The sequence below is a fragment of the Orbicella faveolata genome, unplaced genomic scaffold, assembly GCF_042242905.1.
Source record: "Orbicella faveolata isolate gen_17 unplaced genomic scaffold, um_ofav_v1 contig_1, whole genome shotgun sequence".
Taxonomy (NCBI): Eukaryota; Metazoa; Cnidaria; class Anthozoa; order Scleractinia; family Merulinidae; genus Orbicella; species Orbicella faveolata.
In genome coordinates this window covers 27,409,473-27,435,000 of record NW_028301536.1, presented here as the reverse complement: position 1 = coordinate 27,435,000, position 25,528 = coordinate 27,409,473, and the positions used below count along the sequence as shown (strand labels likewise).

General features: G+C 38.1%; 10 non-coding genes across 10 annotated transcripts; 5 read left to right on the top strand and 5 right to left on the bottom strand.

The window, feature by feature from the left end:
- Positions 1–4,045: 4,045 nt before the first annotated feature.
- Positions 4,046–4,117, bottom strand: Trnag-ucc (transfer RNA glycine (anticodon UCC)). The gene has a single exon. It is a non-coding gene; the product is annotated as a tRNA-Gly (tRNA).
- Positions 4,118–6,149: 2,032 nt separating this feature from the next.
- On the top strand, positions 6,150–6,221 carry Trnag-ucc (transfer RNA glycine (anticodon UCC)). The gene has a single exon. It is a non-coding gene; the product is annotated as a tRNA-Gly (tRNA).
- Positions 6,222–7,152: 931 nt separating this feature from the next.
- Trnaq-cug (transfer RNA glutamine (anticodon CUG)) lies at positions 7,153–7,224 on the bottom strand. Its single transcript has one exon. It is a non-coding gene; the product is annotated as a tRNA-Gln (tRNA).
- Positions 7,225–7,811: 587 nt separating this feature from the next.
- Positions 7,812–7,883, top strand: Trnaq-uug (transfer RNA glutamine (anticodon UUG)). Its single transcript has one exon. It is a non-coding gene; the product is annotated as a tRNA-Gln (tRNA).
- Positions 7,884–13,993: 6,110 nt separating this feature from the next.
- Trnaq-uug (transfer RNA glutamine (anticodon UUG)) lies at positions 13,994–14,065 on the top strand. Its single transcript has one exon. It is a non-coding gene; the product is annotated as a tRNA-Gln (tRNA).
- Positions 14,066–17,191: 3,126 nt separating this feature from the next.
- Positions 17,192–17,263, top strand: Trnaq-cug (transfer RNA glutamine (anticodon CUG)). Its single transcript has one exon. It is a non-coding gene; the product is annotated as a tRNA-Gln (tRNA).
- A 1,185-nt stretch (positions 17,264–18,448) lies between these two features.
- Positions 18,449–18,520, bottom strand: Trnag-ucc (transfer RNA glycine (anticodon UCC)). Its single transcript has one exon. It is a non-coding gene; the product is annotated as a tRNA-Gly (tRNA).
- A 1,044-nt stretch (positions 18,521–19,564) lies between these two features.
- Positions 19,565–19,636, bottom strand: Trnaq-cug (transfer RNA glutamine (anticodon CUG)). Its single transcript has one exon. It is a non-coding gene; the product is annotated as a tRNA-Gln (tRNA).
- A 1,049-nt stretch (positions 19,637–20,685) lies between these two features.
- Trnag-ucc (transfer RNA glycine (anticodon UCC)) lies at positions 20,686–20,757 on the top strand. The gene has a single exon. It is a non-coding gene; the product is annotated as a tRNA-Gly (tRNA).
- A 979-nt stretch (positions 20,758–21,736) lies between these two features.
- Trnaq-cug (transfer RNA glutamine (anticodon CUG)) lies at positions 21,737–21,808 on the bottom strand. The gene has a single exon. It is a non-coding gene; the product is annotated as a tRNA-Gln (tRNA).
- Positions 21,809–25,528: the final 3,720 nt, after the last annotated feature.

The following is a 25,528-nucleotide window of genomic DNA, read 5'->3' as shown; positions in this document are numbered from 1 at the left end:
CAATAATTTAGTGGTGGTCACTCGTTCCAAGGGGATGCTGTTGATTGTGATGTCGAACTTTTCAGTGTTTAAATGATGGACCTTTGATAACTGCGGAGTAGATAATAACATCAGCTTAGTCTTGGAAGGATTAATGACTAAGTTTGCTTCACGTGACCACGCTTCCAATTTGCCTATACTTGCAGAAAGTTCAGTTAGAGTTGATTGAAGATCTGCTGGTTTGCACTGTGTGTACAATGTGGTATCATCAGCATATTGATGACATTTAACTCCGCGTACATATGACTGAAGGTCAGCCACGTAGAGATTGAAAATGAGTGGCCCCATGATAGAACCTTGAGGTACGCCGAAACTCACCCTACAAAGCTCTGACGTTTTGTCGTCGACTTGCACAAAGTGTTTCCTTCCTGTAAGATATTGGATCGTCCATTTAAGATATTCCTTGGAAAAGCCCAACAGGCTGAGCTTTTCAAGAACAGTCTTGTACTTGATGGTATCAAACGCCTTAGAGAAATCGGCTAGTACCATGAGGGTAACTTCTCCTCGCTTCATGGCGCGAATAATGTCATCTCTGATCCCTAATAGAACAGTAGTCGTTGAGTGTCCTTTCCTGAAGCCTGAGATATTCTCTTTTAACAGGCAGTGAGAATCAATGTAATCGATGACTTGGTGGTGTACGAGTCTTTCAAAAACTTTTGAAAGGACCGGAAGTATTGATATCGGTCTCATGTCTGATACACTGAAGGTAGAGCCACTGGTCTTAGGGATTGGGGTTATCCTCGCAACTTTCCAAGCGTCGGGAAATGTTGATGTGGCAATACAGGAATTTATCACGTCTGTCAAAGGTCCTGCAATCAGGTCGGCTACAGGCTTTAGGAACTTAGCTGGTATTTGGTCAGGTCCTGTCGATGTATCGGAACGAATTAATTTGATTTCCTTGAGGACCTCTTCATATTTAACGTGGCGCAAAGTGAATGATCTTTCCCCCATCAGGCATGGCTGCAAGCTATCAACAAAGTTCAGTAGGTCTTCTTTTGCGTCAACACCTGCATTTCCGGTGGTGCGTTGGGCAACTTCTGCAAAATGCTTGTTAAGCTCATTGACATCCAGACGTAAAGGCTGTGGACATGGGTTCAAAATACGGTGTATAATACGCCAGACCTCTTTCGGTTTCGTTGATGATAATGCCGTATTGATGAACGATCGTTTCGCCTCTTTGATCGTTGTTTTCAGACGATTACGGACGTCGCGAAAAGCTTGCCAGGCATCGGGTGTTTTTAACGAGTGTGCCTTGTGTCTTAGTACATTTCTCTGATTTTGAAGACCTACAATTTCCTCATCATGTAACCAGGGAGCTGGTGGCCGTGTGACCTTTGTGCGTGTCAGTGGAGCGTGTCGCTCAATACAGTCAGAGATGAGTGTAGTAAACATCTCTAGCTTTTCTTCAGGATCATCTGTTGCCTGAATGACACTAAATGGAAGGGATGTAAAGTCGCGAATGAACTCTTCTTCCTTGAACCCACGCTCTTTTCGAATCATTTTAAACCTTGGAACAAAGCGCTCAGCACGAATGTTGAGGCACGCGTAAGGTGCATCATGGTCGCTCACATTTGAGCATGGAAGAACATCAACATGTGTAACACGCTTAGGATCATTTGAGATTATGTGATCAATCAAGGTCTCACTGTGAGGTGTAACTCTTGTTGGCTTTTGCACGTGCTGTGTTAGGTTAAACGTGTTCAATAAATCTGTATACTGTTTTGTCAACGGCGCATTTGGCTTCAGCACGTCAATATTTAAATCCCCAGTAACAAGCAATAAACCGTCCCACGAAGTTGACAGATCCGCCAACATGCTCTCCATTTGGGACATCCACTGTTGGGTATCTAGTATTCTTGTGGATCTGTATATGGTTCCCATTAATAAGTAACTATGTTTATTGCGTCCTTGAATTTCAAGCCACAAGTGTTCTAATTCAGGGTATCTTGATTCAATATCCTTACGCCTTTTTGTACCTTACACTTTCTTTAATGTATGCACCAACGCCTCCACCTTTGATTTTATCTCTGTTCCTAAACTCATTAGCATAGCCAGGAATAGTTACATGGCTAAGTAGTTGTGGGTTGTCTTTGAGCCATGTTTCGCTAAGCATGACCACGTCAAAACCATATCTTTGAATGACGAGGAGTAGCTCGTCGAATGTTGATGTCATACACTGCGTGTTGATGTGCATAAAAGAAAGTTGTTTTTGTCTCGCAATGAGAGCATCGAAGTGGCGGTCGGAATTCCAATGCAAATCACTCGCAGCATCATCTGTCGTGTCCAGAGCGACTAGATCTTTTACTTTAAAGAAGGGAAGCTCAGATAATGTACAAGTACTACATGTCCAAATGCCAGGCTGGTTAACTTTGATGATTTTATGGAAACTGGCGTTGCTGTTTACACAGCGAACATGAATTAAATCATAACACTTATCGCACTGAAGATGTTTATGGTTTCGCTGAACTGGCTTTGAGCACTTTGGGCATTTGGCATTTCCTCGTGGTTGATGTCGGCGAATTTCGACTCCATTTGATAGGAGTTTCGATGAAACACCGATTACTTTCGATTGAATTCACCTTTAGGTCCGACTTGTAGGTAGAAATTTCAATATTCAGAGCCAAAAGAAGCAATAAAACGAAATTAACTTCGGAGACTAGGAAGACGCGTCTTTCCATGACCACACCTTCACACCTGTATGGAGACAACCATCACCTTCGGAGCTGAGACATACCACCTGAAAACAACGGTAGCTTTATAACTAAGTGTTACTTGTGTTGTTTCTAATTGTTTTCGCTCTTCAATTGTGGCTTTTCTTGTATGCAAAGTAACGTATAAAATAAGTTGGCGACCAAAATTTACGACCTGGCGACCAAAATTTTTCCGTTAGTCGCCAGCTGGCTCCCGAACGAAAAATTTAATTTAATTTAATTTCGAGCCCTGCCCTATACACTGAGGAACATCCGCGAAGAACATGTATTGCTAATTTCACTAAGCATTTCATTGAATTCGTTTTGAAGATGAACATCTGGTACATTGTGTTTTAGTCCTCTCCTTGTTCCTGCAAGAAAGTGCCAGAATACTGGGCTAAAACATCAGAAAAATATTTGAAGGTCCAACCAAGGTATGAACTCGGATCGCAGGATGAGGGGTTTATGGGTCCGTGTTCAGAAGAGTAAAAACCAAACCCCATTGCTTTAAACTTACTGATACTCATAGATAGCTTTCAGGGAATCGTGAAACAACAGCATCAACAATCCCTTATTTACCCACGCAACATTTAGGAGAAATAAAATCTCGTTAAAACATGTGCGTGCTAAAAAGAAAATAAGTAATACGAAATGGCCATAACGGAATAGCTAGCAACTAGCACTTCAACTGTTGGCAGACAGATGCATAGTTAAAAAAAAAAAACCTTGGAGACAATGACTTAAGGATATGGACGGTTATCAAAACACGTTTCTAGGGCTAGCGTTGAAACTGATTGCCTACACCATATTTGAATTTCTGGTTGACAATAAAGGCAAAAGAAAAAAAATCCGAGTCAATGAAGGTCAGATTTTCTAAAATATTAAAATCTGCCAACACTTTTATATTCTATTCTTCTGTATGCCCTTCTTTTACTTCAAAATGAAACTATAAAAGGTCAAAAAGAAAAAAAATATCAAGTAACTAGGTCCCACCGAGTCCAGAGTGCTAATTATTACACCATGGGACCCTGTACAGTTTGTGCGATTAAATCTGAGATTACTTGAGGTGAGTATTCTTTTATCTGAATTTAAAGCAGCTTGAGTAAAAACATCGATGGATGGTCCACTTTGTCAATGCTATAGTGCAAAACGGGATCGCCATGTTATTTCAATAAAATTTAATTTTAAGAAAACTTCTGAGGTTTCCTGAGGTTTCGCCATTGCAAAAAGATAAAAATTGCATAACATGAAAAAAACCCAACATCTCAGGATTTAGTTTTCCCAGTTGTTCCCTTAATCAGACAAAAGAAAAAAAATGCGTCGGCCGGGAATCGAACCCGGGTCAACTGCTTGGAAGGCAGCTATGCTCACCACTATACCACCGACGCGATGTTTGCACACAATGAGGGAAACAAGTAAATAACTTTTTTTTTATTATTAGTACTTAAATTTTATATTTTTATCGTCAAAAGTCACTCTCGTTCCCAGGGTTTTCAATCTTCGCTTTTGCGGTAAAAAGTTGTACTAACGTAACTCTAGTCTTAAGAACATCCGTGGAGAACATGTATGTATTATAAATTTCAGCATGCACTGATTTCATTGAATAGAAGTCGTTTTTAAGATGGAAATCTGATACATGGTTTTTTTCTGTTAAAAACTGGTATCTTTAGTTCTCTCTTGGTTCCTGCAAGAAAAATTGTTGAGACTGTTGCGCTAAAATATAAAAAGCATTAGAAGGTCCAACCAAGATATGAACCCGGAATGCAGGATTCAGAGTCCAGATTTCAAAAAGGATCCATGGGAACCTGTTCACGTTAAAAATGCAAAAACAGGAAGTGTAGAAACAAAACACCTTTGTTTTAAACTTAGGGAACACATGAATCATGTCAAACTCCTTTTTCTTTCTACTACTTTCTTCTGAAAATCCCTCCTTAAATAGGCCATATTCGTATTCTCGGTATTGGACTGGAACTAGCTTGCAACTGAGGCTAATGTGGGGAGCCTTTTCAAATACAAATGAAATAAATCGCTTTTTAGTGATATTCCCCCGCATGAGCCTCCATTGCAAGCTAGTTCCAGTCCAATACCGAGAATACGAATATGGCCTATTTCTAGGACTTCTAAATGAAACTATAATATATCGACAAGAAAAAAATGTCCTACGTAACCAGGTCCCACCGGGATTTGAATTCGGATCGGATTCAGAGTCCAGAGCGCTAACCATTACAGCATGGGACCCTGCACAGATTGAGAATTAAATTTGTTTAAAAAATCGGAAATTACGTCAAGTGAGTATTCTTTGATCTGAATTAAAAGTAGCTTCATTTCAGTCTCAGTGTTAAAAACGCAAACCGGGACCGGCATGCTGTTTCAATCGAATTTGGTTTTGTTTTTAACCACTCCCTTGCCTTTTTAAGCTTGATTATTACTCTATACTTGTTGTTTGTCTGCTGTTGCGAACAATCACTGTAAAAGTGTATTTGTTTTGACCGGACCTTCCCGTATAAATAAACCTGTATTTAGTTTCATGAATAATCCTATACACGGTACCGTGGTGTAATGGTTAGCCCTCTGAACTCTGAATCCAGCGATCCGAGTTCAAATCTCGGTGGAACCTCGCGTTTCATTTTCAGAGTAAATATTTACTTTAATTTTAGGCCATTATGGTCGTGTTGTATAAAGCGCGAAATTTTCTGCCTTATAATTATGACCGTAGCATAGGAGAGTATAAAAAATATTAATCTTAAATAGCAAGGAAAAAATTCTTTTTCTATCGGGTGTTATCGAACACAGCTATTTTTAGTTCAACCAAAACCGGAAGAGACTTCTTATGATTTAAATTAATTTAATTTTACTCAAAAAAGTTGCGTCGGACATAATCAGCAGTTGTCACTAAATAATCAACTTGAGAAATATCTGCCAAGTTTGGTGGTTAATCGATGGTAATTGATGAGGTTATAAAGAATTTAATGTACCAGCCTCGTTTTCATGTTGGTTCACATACGTCCGATTTTCAACCGTCCTTAAAACCCGTCCCAGCAAGTTGCAGAGTTGCCACCAAAACTTTTCATGTTTACTAGACCCTAATGAACACTTTTAGACTGGTGGCTTGCTTTCAGCACGAAATTCCCACGGGACTTAATTTTACGACATTTGCTTCCAGACTATCTTGTTTGATTTTCATTTTTCTTGTGTCGTGTATCTTATCAGACTTCTTCGAGAGGTCGTGTTACTCGGGGAAGAAGGGGCGAGAGAATAGAAAATTCATAACGAAAGGAACTAGGACAACTTGGTCGGATCAGGGAGGTAGCCTTATTAATGGGGGATTTCAGATAAGAGCTGATTTACCATGCAAACATTTGTTCTGTCCAGATTTCATTAAAAATCAATATTTTTTTCAGTTTTTTTTCCCTCATCCAAGCGTCGGTGGTATAGTGGTGAGCATAGCTGCCTTCCAAGCAATTGACCCGGGTTCGATTCCCGCCCGACGCAAGTCCAATTTCAGCAGCTTATTTGAATAAGGACAATGATTGATTTTTGTTATATGCTTTTCACTTCTAGAGGCATTCTGGACTTTTTAAATAACTCTCTGGTTTCTGTCAGTAAGCAGTTTAACACGTGTTCCTCTTCACAAAGTCTCATTCACATGTACATTAGCATGGGCCTTATTTATGGTACTAATAATCAGGTCACTAAGCTAGGTCATTTCGTTTACAATCCTTTATCAGTGTTAGCTACTATTCTTCTCTTGGAACAGTATGCACACAACTAAACTAAATGATTGGAGTTGTTTCAGTTAAGCTTATTTTTTTTGCATCGCTTCTCATAGCGTTCTAACACGAATACCGTTCTCACTATCTATTCTGTTGTAACAAGAGAAAATGATCTGTGTAGTTTGTTGTAGTTGGTGAGTAGCCCAGCAGTGTGCTGTTGTCAAGACGATGGTGGCAACTTCTTTGCGTTTTCGAAGTGTCTGTCAAGCGGATTAAGCGTAAAGTTTTGAACGACTACAAAATTTGTACTAAAACAATTAAATTATTCATTCTCGATTTCTATGCGTGGTGGATGACTAGGAATGCGCCCCCGTCAACTATCACGTGATAGAAATCGAGAGCGAGTAATCTAATCAGAAAACAAGAGTTAGAGTTATCCTGCAAAACATTCGACAAAGAACTCCGACAATAAAAGACAGAAACAAAAATCAAATGCGGGGGCGGATCCAGGATTTTTCTTAGGAGGGGTGCACCCCTAAGGAACGGCGTAACTGACTGGTGAGGTAAACAAATTTTAAAAACGAATACGAAGAAGAAGGCTTCATCTCAAGGGGGGAGTTTGCGCAGCCCTAGCACCCTCCCCCTACATCCGCCCCTGAAATGACGGAAACGAAGTTTATTCCGCTATATTTAGAAAAAAAATCCTTGCAAGGTCCCACCGAGATTTGAACTCGGATCGCTGGATTCAGAGTCCAGAGTGCTAACCATTACACCATGGGACCGTCTACACAGAGAGGACGGAAAACTAGAAATTATAAGCAAAGTAAAATCAGTGTTTTATTATTTATAACCATAAAAATGTGTTGTAAATACTCCATTTTTAAACTTATAATACTTAGATCGTGCACAGGTAATTCTTTTCAAAGAAAATAAATTACTTTTTTTAACGCTTATTTATAAACTACAAATTCCCCCCCCTTCCTCCCCCCCCCCGAATAATACGACCTCTCGAAGAAGCATGATAAGATACAAGAGCGAAGAAAAATGAAACTCAAACAAGAATTGTAACAACAGTTAACAAAATGTATTTCAGTTGCGTCAACTGTTATGCGAACAACAGGAAAAATCTATGGGAATTAAATTATTTAATTCAATTATACCTATTAAAAGAGATCATGTGTTTGGTTCATAGTTAGAACTCACCCAGTTATCACGTCGTTAATGCCAGTACAATTTTTTTAAGGAAAACTAAAAAAAAACTGAAATTCTAGGTAATATATGGAAAAGTAAAAAATTATCTCTTGTAACCAGGCCCCACCGAGATTTCAAATTGAATTACTTGGCAAATTTCTTCATTTATCGCGTGCAAGGTTCCATGGTGTATTGGTTAGCACTCTGGACTTTGAATCCAGCGATCCGAGTTCAAATCTCGGTGGGACCTGATGGGCATACAACTGTGATTCAAATAGTCCGTGTACATTTTGGTGTCCCAAACGCAAGACTTCATATTATTTTTATTAAGAGTCCCTGTCCATAAAAATGGAAAAAAAACTCGGCAAGGGTCGAAAATTCGATTTCGCTCATATTTTTATGGTAGATAGGCTAGGGCATGACAGAAACTACTGGATAGTTTTTTTGGCAAAATATCCTTTTATTTCAAAGAAATATGCAAATTACCAAATTCCGTTAAAATCGTCATTTGACGCACCATCTTATTAAACAAGTTTGAGAGCCTCGCATGCAAAACCACATCATTCTTCCGTCTTTAAAACACTCAAATATTTTTGTGCAATGTTTAAATGTGTACCGGGTTGATTTTAAGGAATGTTGCGTTGTCTTTTTGGGTGCACAATAATTAAATTTCGAAGACATGTATTTCATTCACTTAAAAGTACTTCGTGAATATAATTAATTTTCACCATGTGCGAAAAGTTCAAATAGATCAAGCTTCTGGTGGTTGAATCGCAGAAGGATGGTCTACAGATTCCTGTAAAAATTTCTTTGGGCAAATGATTGTGAGCGACGCGAAAGCTTTTCAAAGTACGTCAAAAATGCAAATATTTGACCATCCGTCGTCAAATTTCAATTTACGGTTTAGACGTATATTTTAGCATGCGCCACATGACTTGACCTATGTTAAGCTGAAATAGGCACAGAGCTGATAATTTCGAAATTTTCTAACCTTATTTGCTGTAAAAGGCAGGTCCAAAGCCGATTTGACGTGCTTCTAGTCGATCTCTCACCATTCGTCGCACATAAAGCAGATGTTTGTTTTTGTTTGCACAAGGTTAACGTCCGATGTACATCGCCTACTGTCGACCTATTATTGGTCGAATACTATGAATCTGTGATCATCTTTCTGCGCATATGAACATCGCTGCATCTAAGTCTAAAACGGCTGAGTCATTTGTAGATAGTTGCTTGCTTTGCGCTGCGCCAAAATATTGCGTTTGATCGATTGCTGACCACTGCTGATAAGCGTGTCGGCGCAGCACAATCTTACAGCTGTTATTGTTCGTCACGCAATGCTGTCACGGCATATGCTGCACATTTTGATCTTTTTTGTATAGAGTACTCTCAGGATAAGCGAAACAATTTAATCATTGTTCATCTGTTTTTTCATATATATAATAATATATGTGTATATTTATATAATCATATTCTATGGTGTACCTGGCCTCGGTCCAAATCACGTTTGTTGTACGTTCTGATGTTTCAGACAACAGCTGATAAAGCTAGTGCCTGTACTCACTAGAATTTTAAGAAAATCGCCATAAAAAAAATTATAGATTAATGAAGCAAGAACTAGCTGAAATAAAAATAGGAAATCACAACGTGTCTAATTCGTGAGAAAAACAGACTAAATTTAATTAGTGATTATGTGAGTAAATAGCCCTGGCCATGCCATTTCATTTGGCGTATTTCGTTTGCTTAGTGGCGAGGCATTGGTATATAACAGAAAATACAGGACTGTTGTCAGTACAGTCCAAAATTATCTTCAATAAAATATTGTAAATAAAACACCTATTGACCGGTTACCTCCGCGGCCATCATTTGGTCATTCCGATAAGGGTTTCATTATTGTCTTTACCTCTATTAAGCGGCCACCCAAAATTTAAGAACTTTGTTTTGGAAAGGGCGATGGCAGATAAGAGTCTGAAATTGAAGGTGCATGACGAGTGATAATTCAAACACACGTCTATCATGATTGTATTGAATTGACTCCATGTTCACCAAGAAATTTATAGCCCGATAGTGAAAAATTAAATATTCAAGGTACACCAACCTCTATTTAAGCGGCTAGCTCCATTAAGGTGGTATGGTACCCTCAATATGGACCAAAAAGTTTGTTTAAATATGGTGAAGAAAGATCAATTGTGTGTTATTGCACTCAAGAAGAGAAATTAAATTTCTAGAGTTTTACTCAAAATGGTTGTTATGGAAACCAGCCACAGCCTTTTGAAGAGTGTTTTATAGTATTGACGCCAACACTTCCTGCTCTTTTACAAAACAAGAATTGACTGTCAAATGAGCATATCATGTAAGTTTCTGTTTTGTTCTGTGATATGAACCTAAGTTTTGACAGTTAACTCTTATTTTCAGTGCTTTTTACAGCTTTATTTGGAAATAACCTTATTTTTTACCACACCCAGTGGACAAATCATCTCATGTCCCGTGACAGACCTTAAAATGTTACGATGTTTTTGGTTTATATCATCACGACACTATTGGTCTTTGATGAGCCCAAGTTTCAGAAATTCTACTTAAAAACCTTGCAAAGTAGAAATGTTGGCGCGAAGTCAGTCGGTACAAAAGTAAACTTTTGAGAAAAATGCACTTTAAGTTTATTAAACGAAGTATTAAGCATTTAACGAGCCACAAATAGTGGGGGGGGGGGGGCAGATTGGATCTTGGGGGAGGGGGTGCAATGCTTGTTTTATTTTGTAAAAAGTTACCGCAGTTGTGAGAATATTCCTTGTCATAAGGGAAATGAATGAGCCTGTGATGGCAATTCGAGGCAAAGCTTTTCACAAATAATTATACCAATCGAGTTGTGCATGTCTTCGTTCATGTAAGTTAAAAATAATCTCTATTTTTGGTCACGTATGGCCGTTGCCACGTGAAAAAACTTATACCACTGTGTACTTTCCTTAAATTTCACACTCATCTGGAAGGAAATTCGGCAAGATCGTTTCAAAATGTTTTTGACAAGTCCTCAAGGGTCTTAAGTCTTGTATTTCCAAGAAATTGAATTTTTCATGAACATCGCTATATATTAGGGTACCATACTCCCTTAAGCGGTCGCCACCCATTTCCCCGAGGGTAGCCCACCGTATTACATGTAAACCAAAAATAATTGCATAGCGCGAAAAGACCTAGGTATGAGTTTAGCGTTACAGTATTACGCAGGGGCATGTAGGTAACGGTGGTCGAGTAAAAGATAACAACAGGGGCAATGGTAAATTATTCATTCTTTTCATTTCTTAATTTAATCTCTTCCTACTCAACACGATTGTGTGCTCCCAGTGATTCCAACCTTACGGAGCCTTACGTATTAGGATAGAAATTCTCCCACCCCTACCCCCTAAAATGGGATGACAGATTTGCGTGACGAACAAGGAACCGCTACAAGCAAGGATTCAAGCCATCAAACCATGATGATCAAACGTAATATTTTGGTGTAGTGCAAAGCAAGCAACTATCTACGAATGACTTAGCCGTTTTTGACTTAGATGCAGTGGTGATCATATGTGTCGAACGAGGGTCACAGATTCATGATATTCGACCGTTAAATAAGTTGACAGTTGGCGATGTACATCGGACGTTATGTAAACAAAAGCAAACTTCTGCTTTATGTGCGACGAATGGTGAGAGAAACACATCAGATCGGCTTTGGACCTGCTTTTTACAGCAAATAAGGTTAGAACATTTCGAAATTATCAGCTCTGTGTCTATTTCAACTTAACATTGGTCAAGTCATGTGGCGCATGCTAAAATATACGTCTTACCCGTAAATTGAAATTTGACGACGGATGGTCAAATATTTGCATTTTTGACGTACTTTGAAAAGCTTTCGCGTCGCTCACAATCATTTGCCCAAAGAAATTTTTACAGGAATCTGTAGACCATCCTTCTGCAATTCAACCACCAGAAGCTTGGTCCATTTGAAGGTTTCGCACATGGTGAAAATTAATTATATTCACGAAGTACTTTTAAGTGAATGAAATACATGTCTTCGAAATTTAATTATTGTGCACCCAAAAAGACAACGCAACATTCCCTAAAATCAACCCAGTACACATTTAAACATTGCACAAAAACATTTGAGTGTTTTAAAGACGGAAGAATGATGTGGTTTTGCATGCGAGGCTCTCAAACTTGTTTAATAAAATGGTGCGTCAAATGACGATTTTAACGGAATTTGGTAATTTGCATATTTCTTTGAATTAAAAGGATATTTTGCCAAAAAAACTATCCAGTAGTTTCTGTCATGCCCTAGCCTATCTACCATAAGAATATGAGCGAAATCGAATTTTCGACCCTTGCCGCGAAATTAAGAATTTGTCTGATTTTTACGGCCAGGCACTCTTAATACGTAGAGCCATTTTCAACTGAGTGTCGTAACTTGACCCAAACCAAACCAATTACTTAACAATTAGACCACTAATCCAATCTCAAACCGTAGTAAAACAAAAACTAAAACCAAAGTAATTGCCTGATTACTTTCGACACTCCAATGAAAACCGCTCTTAAGTCACTTAGTGTCAATTGGTACGAAGACGAACAGAAATGATTTTAACTGCCTCAATTTTAACAAGGCCAGTGAAAAAGTTCATTTCCATGGAGTCTTCCATATTTATAAAAACAACATAGCAATCTATATATCAAGGGATGAAAAACCGTAATATGCTAGGGATACAATGTATGATACATTTTTTTCCTCATGAATTAAGATCCTATGATATAATGCTCAACACTCTGAACACTGAATCCAGCAATTCCCAGTTCCCAAATCTCGGCGCTTTCTTGATACCAATACTTCTAATTTATAAATCTTAACATTAGTTTTAGTAATCGACCTGCTGTCAGTACAGGAAACAGGACTACAATCTCACGTTCGTGTTCAGCACCGAAGCTTTGACAGAAATAACACTGGTTAGGTAATATTTTTCAATCTAAATTAAAATACTCAGAAACATTGATTTCCGCGGGAGTGTTTACTCGTTTGCGTTCTCTATGTACCGAATGTAAAATCAAGTCATAAGCTACAGCTTTACTTTCTCTCGACAGGACTCCAAGTCTGACACAAACTTAACTACAAAGGTAGGATTAAAATTCTTATTTTAATGTTGAATATTAACTGTACCAGGAACTATGAGTGTCCGTTAACGTTTGTTTGTTTGCAAAAAATAAAAATTGGGTGACATGAAAAAAGCCCAACATCTCAGGATTCAGTTTTCAAAGTTGCTCCCTCAGTGAGACCAAAGAAAACAAAATACTGCGTCGGCCGGGAATCGAACCCGGGTCAACTGCTTGGAAGGCAGCTATGCTCACCACTATACCACTATATCACCGACGCTTTGAGGTAGGAATGAACTGAAAAAATAATATCGATTCTCATTCAAATCTGGAAATAGCAAATGTTCGCATGGTACATCAGCTCTTATCTGAAATCCCCTTTCAATCAGACTACGGTACCTCCCTGATCCGACTAACGAACCCCTGGTTGTCCTAGTTTCTTTCGTTATGAAATTTCCATTCTCTCCCCCCCCCCCCCCCCCCCCAAATAATACGACCTGTCGAAGAAGCGTGATAAGATACATGAGCCAAGAAAAATGAAAATCAAACAAGAATTGTAACAACTGTTAACAAAATGTATTTCATTTGCGTCAACTGTTATGCGAACAACAGGAGGAATCTATGGGAATTAAATTATCAATTCAATTATACCTATTAAAAGAGATCTGTGTTCGTTTCTTAGTTAGAACTCAACCATTACACCATGGGACCCTGCACAGTTTGTGAAATTAAATTTGTTAAAATATCGGAATTTACGTCAAGCAAAGGCAAATCGAGACCGGCATGCTATTTCAATAGAATTTAGTTTTAAGAAAACTGCTGAGGTTCTGAGGTCTGCTGCGGTGTTCGCCATGAATTTGTAGTTTATAAATAAGCGTTAAAAAATGAAAATATTTTCTGGCAAATTATTTCAAGTTAACTGCTGTCATTGCCGTCTTAAGGTGTTCAACTTGGTAGAAACGAGTGATGTTGAGGTGTCAGCAATTTCCTCTCACTGTGCTCTTACAAAGTGCTACCCTCTTCAATAGTCAACTTTCGTTATAAATAAATTATAAACACTGTCAGAGGTTCTTACCAAAATACTGGTTCTGATGTAAATTGTTGTACATTGAATATTGCTCTTTATAAGGGACAAGATAAGAACATATTCTTCAGTTTAGGCTAATTGAATGATATAAATTATCTTTTCCTATAAAAAGGTGTACTTTCAAATTAAATTACCTGGCAAATTTCTTCAGTTATTGTGTGCAAGGTCCCATGGTGTAATGGTTTGCACTCTGGACTTTGAATCCAGCGATCCGAGTTCAAATCTCGGTGGGACCTGATGGGCATACAACTGTGATTCAAACAGTCCGTGTACATTTTGGTGTCCCAAACGCAGGACCTTTTATTATTTTTATTAATACGTAGAGCCATTTTCAATTGAGTGTCGTAACTTGACCAAAAACAAACCAGTTACTTAACAATCAGATCACTAATCCAATCTCAAACCGTAGTAAAACTAAAACAAGTGTGTTAAGGAAACGTTTGTACATTTCATAGCCGTCCACTGCAAAATGACCGCGAACACGAACGATGAGTCGAACTGCTAATTTTTCGTATTTCCATTTAGAATTAAACGCTCTCATTGCATATGTGTAGCCTGAGCGAGGTTTTAGAGCCATAGCCATCCTGGACAAATTCAATTTCACAAGGAGTTGTCATCGGCGTCGCCGTCGTTATTGTCAAGATCCCTATATTTGCATCTCGGATGCTGGATCGATACACTTGTTTAACGTGGGGTCTGTCATCCTAAGTGGCTGCTTTGTGCTTTGCTCATGTTTTATCCCAAGACCAATCGAACGCAGATTAGAGTATTGGATAAAAACCCTAAAGACTCACATAAATTCCAGCTCTTTGCCAAGGTTATTTTTAATTCAGCGATTGAGTTGTCGAGCGTTTCGGTAAGAAGTTTTTCCCTTTAGCTGAAACAATCTCATTTACGTTACTTTGCCGATGCAATACGTTTTCATGTTACCCATTACTACACGGCAATCGTTTGCATCTTCTTCTTCAGTATAGCTTTGAATACTTAAAGGCCATCGTCATCAACAACGTCCTTGAACTTGGCGAGTTGACACTCGGGGTTTTCCCGCTACAAACCAAGTACATTACAAGTCATTACAAGTCATTACAGTATTTCTCTTTCCATAGCTTTCAGTTCTCGAAGATCACGCCACTTAATTGACGTCAAATGTTGGAGAGAAAATGATATCTGGTGGAATAACATTGAAAATTGTGATGCTTTAGGCGGCGAGGCACCGAAAGTTGTTTTTGCTCGTAGGCATTTGTAGACGGTAGACGTTCTCGACGAATTTGAAGTACTACCCTTTTCGCTGCAACACGTAATATTAAATGGCAGAGAGAACCTTAAACTAACGTCATCAATGAAGGCTTAGTCTAGCTTCTGTGATTGAAGATACACAATGCGAACGCGTATTTTACAGAACACAAGTGTGCATCTAGGAATGTTTGGCCAATTAGCATATTATAGTCTTAAATTGAGATATGTCCGCCATTTTGAATAATCAAATCCAACCGGTGTCAGGAGCTCGTTTGTCCGGTTTCGCTAGACGTCAGTGTTTTCTCATTGGCTCACAGCCAAACCTTTTGTTCTTTCGCTTTATAAGTGCGACACAACCCGGATGGTTGGGCGGTCAGTTAAATCCACTGCAATATATATACACCTCTCTTAATCTCTCTTAAAACAATACCTCCTGGATATATAATCAAGTATTCTTCCTCGACCAAACCCCTTAATATCCCCTCAATTTATCCCCTCAAAGTCTGTATTTCATTATTCCCCTACTTATACCTACACATTCTACATCTCATTAATCCCCCACATTTACCTACACAGCCCACATCTCATTAATTCCCCACATACACCTACAGAGCCCACATCTCATTAATCCCCCAAATATACCTACATACCCTACAACTCATTAATCCCCTACATATACCTACACAGCCCACATCTTATTAAATCCCCCGCATATACCTACACAGACTATAGCTAGATCTCATTAATTCCCCACATATACCTACAGAGCGTACATCTCATTAGTCGTCCACATATACCTACACAGCCTACATCTCATTAATCCGCTACATATACCCACATAGCCTACATTTCATTGATCCCCTACATATACCTACATCTCATTAATCCCCCACGTACATATACCTACACAGCCTACAGCTCATTAATCTCCCACGTATACCTGCACAGCGTACAGCTAATTAATCCCTTACATTTACCTACACAGCTTACATCTCATTAATCTCTTACATATACCGACACAGCCTACATCTCATTGAACCCCCCAAATATACCTACACAGCCTACATCTCAATAATCCCCCACATATGCCTACAGAGTTCACATCTTATTAGCCCTCCACATATACCTACACAGCCTAAATCTCATAAATCTCCCACATATACCTGCACAGGGTACAGCTAATTAATCTCTTACATTTACCTACACAGCCTACATCTCATTAATCCCTTACATATACCTACACAGCCTACATGTCATTGAACCCCTCAAATATACCTACACAGCGTACATCTCAATAATCCCCCACATATACCTACAGAGTTCACATCTTATTATCCCTCCACATATACCTAAACAGCCTAAATCTCATGAATCGCCCACATATACCTGCACAGCTTTCATCGTATTAATTCCCAACATATACTTACACAGCCCACATCTCATAAATCCCTCACATTTACCTTCTCAGTTTACATTTCATTAAATCGTTTCTAGAGTCGTTACTCATTGTATTCAGTGGTTATCAACTCATGTAGAACCAAGTAGTCTTAAGATATCTTGGAACAAGTAAATTGACTATCGTTATTCACTGATGCATGATCCGTTTACTTGACGTGCGTTCAGCCGTTCGAACGGATACCATAAGGAACGTTTTCGCGTGAGAGGTCACATATTTGCCGATGTATTTTTGTGGTTGAATCGGCAGAGTTTTTCTTTTTAACGACGCTTTTAGGGTCGAGAAAGTAAAATTGGCGATGTACTTACTTCTTTTTACGTTACGCGCGATTGGTGAAAAAGTTCTTCGTGATACGTGATTTAATAGAAAAATTCAGCATGATGCGTCATTGGTACCCCACCTTTGCCACCTTCGTAATAATTTTCAATCTGACTTTAAATCAACCATTCCTTTCATTTATTTGTAGCACAAACAAGTTTCCGGATTTTTTTACATATGATTTCCACACTTATTTAGAAATTACAAATTCATGGCGAAAACCGCAACAGACCTCAGAAACTCAGCAGTTTTCTTAAAACTAAATTCTATTGAAATAGCATGCCTGTCCCGATTTGCCTTTGCTTGACGTAAATTTCAATATGCTAACAATTTACTCTGATAAACTGTGAAGGGTCCCATGGTGTAACGGTTAGCACTCTGGACTCTGAATCCAGCGATCCGAGTTCAAATCTCGGTGGGACCTGGTTATGTGAGATAATTTTTAATCTGTTTGATATGTGAAACTCTCAGTTTTTTGCTTTTGTTTTTCTTAAAAAAATTGTAGCGGCATTAACGACGTAATAACTGGGTGAGTTTTAACTATGAAACAAACACTGATATCTTTTAATACTTTATAATTCAATTGATAATTTAATTTCCATAGATAGCGGCAACTTCTTTGCATTTTCGAAGTGTCTGTGAAGCGGATAAAGCGTAAAGTTTTGAACAACTAGTAGATTTATATTAAAAAAATTAGATTATTCGCTCTCGATTTCTATGCGTGATAGGAATCTCGAGTTCAAAATCTAATTAGAAAAGAAGATAGTTACCCTGCAAAGTATTCGATAAAGAACTCTCAAACGAAAAGAGAGAGATAAAAAACAGATGACGGAAACGAAGTTTATTCTGCTATATTCACAAAACAAAAAAAGAATCCCTAAAATGTCCCACGGAGATTTGAACTCGCATCGCTGGATTCAGAGTCCAGAGTGCTAACCATTACACTATGGGACCGCGTACCTAGATAGGACGGAAAAACAAGAAATCATAAGCAAAGTAAAATCAGTGTTTCAATTTTTATAAACATAAAAATGTGTCGTAGATGCTCCATCTGATTTGCAAAGTTATGAAACTCAGGACGTGTTAAGGTCTTTTAGAAAATTCAAGTTATATTGAAAAAAATAATAAATAAATAAATAAATAAATAAGTAAACAAAATAAATAAAGCTGCACAATAACTAATGGTATTAAAAAGCAAGAAACTGTTGGCAGAGAGGTCATCTACTTCAGTGACGAGCTCAGCTGTGTATTGTCCAGGATATTCAGTAGATCAGAAAAATTGTGCACAACGTAATTATGGCGTATTAGCAGTTTTTTGAGTAAATTAACGGTTGAGCTATCATAGGGTTACAATTAAATCTATTTTTCATTTTGAGATAATAGAAGAACTGATTAATGGCAAAGATAAGAAGAGTCAATCATTCGTTGCACTGCCGGGGTCTGATGGAAATAATCCTATCCTTATATCAGAAACTGGCGAACAAAACGATAAATACACCCAGAAAAACAAGTATTGCTGTTCTATGTTCTCTACACAGTTGTTTTCAACAACTTAAAGAAGTCAGTTTTTTTCTGGTTTTGCATGCTTAGACACACACAAAAAAATACTTGCGTCGGCCGGGAATCGAACCCGGGTCAACTGCTTGGAAGGCAGCTATGCTCACCACTATACCACCGACGCGATGTTAGCAAATAATGAGGGAGGCAGGTAAATAGTTTTTTTATTACTACATAAATTTTATATTTTTATCATCAAAAGTCACTCTCGTTCCCAGGGTTTTCAATCTTCGCTTTTGCGGTAAAAAGTTGTACTAACGTTTCTCTAGGCTTGAGAATATCCGTGGAGAACATGCATGTATTATAAATTTCTGCAAGCACCGGTTTCATTGAATAGAAGTCGTTTTGAAGATGGAAATTTGATACATGTTTTTTTTTTCTGATAGTTAATGGCATCTTTAGTTTTCTCTTGGTTCCTGCAAGATTGTTGAGACTTTTGGGCTAAAATATAAAAAAATATTAGAAGTTCCAACCACGATATGAACTCGGAATGCAAGATTTAGAGTCCAGATTGCTATAAGGATCCATGGGAACCTGTTCACATTAAGAATGCAAAAACAAGAATTGTAGAAACAAAACACCCTTGTTTTAAACTTAGGGAACTCATGAATATAGGTGATTGCTTACAAAAAACAATGAGTAATAAGAACTAGCAATAACGGAGTAACTAGCTCTTTAAAGTGGCAGGCAAATGCAAAATTCATTAAACATAGATGGTTTTTAAATAATTGTTTTAGAGCGTTGAAACTAATTGCCTAAACCATACATGAATTTCTGGTGGGCAATAAAGGCAAGAGGAAAAAGATTCCATTCAATGAAGGTCAGATTATCTGAAATTTTTAAAACTACCAACAGCTTATTATTCTGTTTAACTTCTTATCATGTCAAACTCCTTGTTCTTTCTACTATTTTCTTCTGAAAATCCCTCCTTAAATAGGCCATATTCGTATTCTCGGTATTGGACTGGAACTAGCTTGCAACTGAGGCTAATGCGAGGCCCTTTTTTCAAATGCAAATGAAATAAATCGCTTTTTAGTGATATTCCCCCGCATGAGCCTCCATTGCAAGCTAGTTCCAGTCCAATACCGAGAATACGAATATGGCCTATTTCTAGGACTTCTAAATGAAACTATAATATATCGAAAAGAAAAAAATGTCCTACGTAACCAGGTCCCACCGAGATTTGAACTCGGATCGCTGGATTCAGAGTCCAGAGTGCTAACCATTACACCATGGGACCCTGCACAGATTGAAAATTAAATTTGTTTAAAAGATCGGAAATTACGTCATTTCAGTCTCAGAGTTAAAAACGCAAACCGGGACCGGCATGCTGTTTCAATCGAGTTTGGTTTTGGTTTTTAACCACTCTCTTGCCTTTTTAAGCTTGATTATTACTTTATACTTGATGTTTGTCTGCCGTTGCGAACAGTTACTGTAAAAGTGTATTTGCTTTGACCGGACCTTCACCGTATAAGTAAACATGTATTGAGTTTCATGAACCGTCCTATAAACCTGTCCCGTGGCGTAATGGTTAGCCCTCTGGACTCTGAACGCAGCGATCAGAGTTCAAATCTCGGTTGGACCTCACGTTTTATTTTTAGAGTATATATTTACTTTAATTATTATCTTTTTCTATCAGGTGTTATCGAATACAACTACTTTCAGTTCAACCAAAACCGGAAGAGATTTCTTATGACATAAACTAATTTAATGTAACTCAAAAAGCTGCGTCGGCCATAATCAGCAGCTGTCACTAAATAATCAACTTGAGAATATCTGCCAAGTTTGGTGGTTAACCGATGGTAATTGATGAGGTTATAAACAGTTTAATGTACCAGCGTCCTTTTAATGTTGGCTCATATTCGTCCGATTTTCAACCGTCCTTAAAACCCGTCCCAGCAAGTTGCAGAGTTACCACCAAAACTTTTCATGTTCACTAGACGCTAATGAACACTTTTAGACTGGTGGCTTGCTTTCAGCACGAAATTCCCACGGGACTTAATTTTACGACATTTGCTTCCAGACTATCTTGTTTGATTTTCATTTTTCTTGTGTCGTGTATCTTATCAGACTTCGTCGAGAGGTCGTGTTACTCGGGGGGGGGAAAGGGGGAGAGAATAAAAAACTCATAACGAAAGGAACTAGGACAACTAGGGGGTCGTTGGTCGGATCAGGGAGGTAGCCTTATTAATGGGGGATTTCAGATAAGAGCTGATTTACCATGCGAACATTTGTTCTGCCCAGATTTCATTAAAAATCTATTATTTTTCAGTTTTTTCCCACATCGAAGCGTCGGTGGTATAGTGGTGAGCATAGCTGCCTTCCAAGCAGTTGACCCGGGTTCGATTCCCGGCCGACGCAATAATTTTTCCTTTGTCTGATTGAGGGAACAACTATGAAAACTGAATCCTGAGATGTTGCACTTTTTTCATCTTACTCATTTTGTTTTGTTTTGGTTTGGTTTTTTTTTGTAAACAAACAAACGTTAACTGACACTCATAACTCCTGGTACAGTTAATGTACCACTATACGACCGACGCTTTGATGACGGATTCCAGTCAAAAAGGAAATTCATTTATAATGAAACCTGAATTGTCGGAGCAAATGCTCACATGGTAAATCAGCTCTTATCTGATCATTTCCTTTCGTAAGACTATCCCCTGATCCGACCAACGATCGCCTTGTTTGTTTTCTGATGAATTTACTGATAAGGTACATGACACAAAGCAACTGATGAAAATCAAACAAGAATTATTATAGAAGTTACTGAGAAGTTCACATGTCCTGGACTTGGACTATCTTGTGTTTTCAGTAAGCAGTTTCACACGTATTCTTCTTGACCAAGTTTCATTCACATGGACACTAGCATGGGCCTTATTTATAGTACTTATGATGTTTGTTACGTAACTATGTTAGGTAGTGACCTCAGGGCTCATATTGATAGCAGAGATGGTTTGTATGCTCCCTGAAGGGATTTCTCTGAAAATTTTACCTTGAGATTTTTACTTTTAAATAAAGGTGTCTATCTATCTATCTAATCAGATAAAGAAGCCAGGCCATTTCTTTCACATTCCATCATCGGCGCTAGCTTCTATTCCTCTCTTGGAACAACATGCTCATAGCTAGTTGATCAGAGTTACTTTAACTTATTTTTTATTTATTTATTTATTTATTTTTTGCATCGCTTCTGATACTGGTTTCACATATTATATATTAGAGATAAAAAGAGTTATTCTGAAAGACATTCGACAAAGAACTCACTCACTAAGAGACAAATCAAAATCAGATGGCGGAAACGATGTTTAATCCGCCATAGTTATAAACAAAAAGAAATCCTGACAGGTCCCACCGAGATTTGAACTCGGATCGCTGAATTCAGAGTCCAGAGTGCTAACCATTATACCATGGGACCGCTTACATCGAGAAGACGGAAAAATAGAAATTATCAACAAGGTAAAAGCAGTGTTTCCTTGTTCATAAACATAAAAATGTGTTGTAAATACTCCATTTCCAAACATACGATACTCAAACACTGTAAAGGTAATCCTTAAAAAAAAGAAAAACGCTCAAAAGCTGTAACAAAAAAAATAATGCTACATAATAATAACTAATGGTATCAACAAGCAAAAAATTGTAAACAAATAGGTCATCTGCTTCTGTGACGAGCTTAGCTTTGTAATGTTCGACAGTTCGGTAGATCATAATAATTGTAGACAACGTAACTATGGCGAATCAGTAGCAGTCTTGTTCAGTGGATCAACTGCCCAATTGCAGTAGCGTTACAAATCAATCGCGAAAAGCCAAATATTCGGGCCCGCATTCGCTCGAATACGGATCGGCGCACGCCGCGTATGCCGCAATGTTCTGACGTATTCGATTACGGCTGACTCGAAATACACCTGGAATATTCTAGAGGAATCCGGCCTGTTTTTCCGTATTCAAATTTATTATATGGCTGTGTCTCACAAGGACTGGGAACTACCGAATGTACGAATTTGATTGGCTGAAATCGATATTGACCGCGGTCTAGATGTTCCCATATAGACCGGCATCTGTAGACCGGTTTCATTTTGCGTTGAAAAAGTAGCAAACTAAAATACAAAAATGTTCACCATTTTCTTTTATTTTCTTCTAAATCATTTATGGAAGTGCCAAAAAGCCTGATGACAAAAAAAGAAGTAAAGAAGACGAGCAAATTTCGGAAGGTTTAAGTTAAGGGGGTATGGTACCCTAAAATATGGCGATGTTCATGAAAAATTCAATTTCTTGGAAATACAAGACTTAAGACCCTTGAGGACTTATCAAAAACATTTTGAAACGATCTTGCCGAATTTCCTTTCAGATGAGTGTGAAATTTAAGGAAAGTACACAGTGGTATAAGTTTTATCACGTGGCAACGGCCATAGCAACGACTGTTTACTATAAGAACGCGACCAAAAATATAGATTATTTTTAACTTATATGAACGAGGCTATTTAGAAAAAAACTTTTAAGACATGCACAACTCGATTGGTATAATTATTTGTGAAAAGCTTTGCCTCGAATTGCCATCACAGGCTCATTCATTTCCCTTGTGACAAGGAATATTTCCCACAACTGCGGTAACTTTTTACAAAACAGAACAACCATTGCACCCCCTCCCCCGAGATCCAATCTACACCCCCCCTCCCCCCCACTATTTGTGGCTCGTTAAATGCTTAATACTTCGTGTAAGAAACTTAAAGTGCATTTTTCTCAAAAGTTTACTTTTGTACCGACTGACTTCGCGCCAACATTTCTACTTTGCAAGGCTTTTAAGTATAATTTCTGAAACTTGGGCTCATCAAAGACCAATAGTGTCGTGATGATATAAACCAAAAAAATCGTAACATTTTAAGGTCCGTCACGTGACATGAGATGATTTGTCCACTGGGTGTGGTAAAAAATAAGGTTATTTCCAAATAAAGCTGTAAAAAGCCCTGAAAATAAGAGTTAACTGTCAAAACTTAGGTTCATATCACAGAACAAAACAGAAACTTACATGATATGCTTATTTGACAGTCAATTCTTGTTTTGTAAAAGAGCAGGAAGTGTTGGCGTCAATACTATAAAACACTCTTCAAAAGGCTGTGGCTGGTTTCCATAGCAACTATTTTGAGTAAAACTTCTTGAGTGCAATAGCACACAATTGATCTTTCTTCATCATATTTAAACAAACTTTTTGGTCCATATTGAGGGTACCATACCACCTTAAGCTCGTCGCCGTTTGCAAGCAAAATGTCAGCAAACCAGTTACATGAAACGAATTAAAGTTTTCTTCTTTGCCATATAATAAATATCTTATTAACCGAGCTAAGTCGGTCTGTATGGGAGAATCTTGACCTCGGCCGTGTGTACAGACCTCACTGCGTTCGGTCTGTACTCACGACCTCGTTCAAGATTCTTCCATACAGACCTCCTGCTCGGTTAATAAGAGCTAATTAATACTCGTGAATGACTCGAAGTGTTCGATAAATCATACGGGCCACGTTTTGGTAGATTAATGTTGCATTAGATGTTCTTCGAAGATATAGTGATCATTAATGACTCGAACATTTTCGAATACTCTCAGTTGTTCGAGAGTTTGCGACTGGAACACGAGATGCACGACCCCACTTCTGACGTGAACGTCTTCGAATAGTATTGAATACGTCAAGTATGCTCTAATTTTCGAGAATCGCACGCTATCAATACGAAAGTTATGTCACATTTTTCACAGCCAAAGATGTCTTGCGTCGTCAAGAACGGGTTTTATGCAGGCAATATACACTACCGCGTAGTTCAGTCAGACAACACGCTAGTGTTCCGAAGCGTGCGACTGGAACACGAGACTCATGCGAAGTATGACACGTCTTCATGTTTGAATACGGAGGCACACGTGAGGTTTTAAGGTATTGTAAACGACACACTTCAAGTGTTCTGTGGTGTTCGACTGGAACACGAGACTCATGCGAAGTATGAAACATGTTCATGTTTGAATACTGAGGCATATGTGAGGTTTCAAGGTATTCTAAACGACACACTTCAACAAGTGTTCTGTGGTGTTCGACTGGGACACGAGACTCATGCGGAGTATGAAACGTGTTCGTGTTTGAATACTGAGGCATACGTGAGGTTTTAAGGTATTCTAAACGACATACTTCAATTCATGTCTCCTGTTCGACTGGAACACAAGACTCATGTAAAGTATGAAACGTATTCGTAATCGAATACTGACGCCAACGTGAAGTACTGAGGACCCATACCAAGGCTTGTATATCCCCCAACCTGTGTTCAAACTGCCGAGTGTAACACACTTTTTAATTCCTTTGGATTCCTAACAAAACCCACCCAAAATAAAGAAAATTACTAGGACAATATGCATGTTATCCCAACAAAAAGTAAACAACTGCCGTTATGACATCTTCATTTCATTTCATTTCAAATAATACTTTATTTATAAATAATAAAACTTATATTGTTACTTGTTCGTGTATGTTTATTTTCATCGAACTATGGAAGAATTTACATTGCCAAGACCCTATGTTATGAAAAAGTATATGGAACCATCTGAGAAGCAAAACCTAAAAAAACACTATAACATTTTGTATGCATTTACTTTATATCTAGATGCTGCTTTGTTATGAAAAAGCATAACCATCTGAGAAGAAGCAACACTACAACATTTTTCTTGCAAACTTTATAACTAGATGCTGCTGTGTTATGAAAAAGCATAATGAAGCATTTGACAAGCAAAGTCTAAAAAACCACTTCTATAACATTTTGCATGCAACTTTCTAACTAGATGCTGTTATGTTATGAAAAATCAGAAGGGACCATCTGAGAAGCAGTCTAAAAAACTTTTACATTTTGTATGCAAACTTTAGAACTAGATGCTGCTATATTATGAAGGAGAATTAAGGATGAATTAATGAATTGCTACTTTGCATATTTAAGATCATTATTATTTGGTTCCACAATTGGAACCCTCTTAACATTACCATATGCCTTTAGAGGTGTCTCACACAAAAGGGATGTAGTGCATCCGATTTAATCTGTAGACACTGTATGTAAACCCCATTTAAAATTAAAACTTATAGAACTGGCTATCAAACTATACCAAGGACTTTCAAAA